Here is a 1,122-nt window from a genome sequence, read left to right as displayed (position 1 = left end):
TTTATGTCTCTGGTAGCTGGAAGGCTGCTTTTGAAAGAGTTTCTCTCAAATGTATGACTAGGGATAGAATTGCTGGATTGCTTGTTGTCAGTGCCCTCAATTATATTAGATATTGCCCAATTGTTTTCCACTAAGGTTGCACTAATTTATATTGAAGTAGTATATGAAAGTCACTGTTTTTCATGTCTTCATCAGCATTTGACACTGCAAGCCCTTTTTAATTGGAGTTAAAAAACATCTCCTTATGTCTTATTTGCATTTGACTGCTTACTATTGAGAAAACATACCTTTTAATATTATGTGTGTGTGAATGTGTTTCATTTTTTTATTCTTTAATTTTAATTTTGTCATTGTATATATTTATAGTACAATGTGATATTTTGATATATGAGTACATTGTGGAATGATTAAATCAAGTTAATATATCCATCATCTCATGTACTTATCACTTTTGATGATGAGAACATTTAAAATCTACTCTCTTAGCAATTTTCAAATATACAGTGTAATATTATTAACTATAGTCACCATGTTACATAATAGATCTCTAGAATTTATTCTTTCCTCTAACTAAAACTTTGTACCCTTTTTTGAACATACAGGTTTACTTTACTTTGAGTTGTCTTTTTATACCTCTTGCACTTTTTTCTTTGAGGCTTTCACTTGCTGAATTATGAATTTTTATATATTCTGGGTGCTGATATTTTGAGTCCCAAGCATTGCAAATTTTTTGTAGCCTTTGGTTTGTCTTTTCAATTTGTGTAGATGCCCTTTTTGGGGCTCAAGTGTAAATTACTCAATTTGTAATAAAACAAATTGTCAATGTCATTGTGTGTTTTTTAAATTCATTTATGTTAGATAACCTGAGGCATTGATCCTCCAAATGTAAGTTTGAGTCATGCTGATATCAAAAAGTTACCAAAACTCATTTCCACAGTGTAACAAATACAATATAGTAAATATCTTTCCCAGTTTTTAAATAAGTAAATGTATATATAAGCTATTTTTTTCTTGATGGTATATAATCTTTGGAAATAACTTTTTTCTGGTAACTTAAACATCAAAGAAAGTAAATTCTTTCAGTGTCCAGATATATCTGAAAAGTGGGAAGAATCTCAACTA

The sequence above is a fragment of the Propithecus coquereli genome, unplaced genomic scaffold, assembly GCF_000956105.1.
Source record: "Propithecus coquereli isolate 6110/MARCELLA unplaced genomic scaffold, Pcoq_1.0 Scaffold108, whole genome shotgun sequence".
Classification (NCBI taxonomy): domain Eukaryota; kingdom Metazoa; phylum Chordata; class Mammalia; order Primates; family Indriidae; genus Propithecus; species Propithecus coquereli.
Note: the sequence above shows the minus strand (reverse complement) of the source record.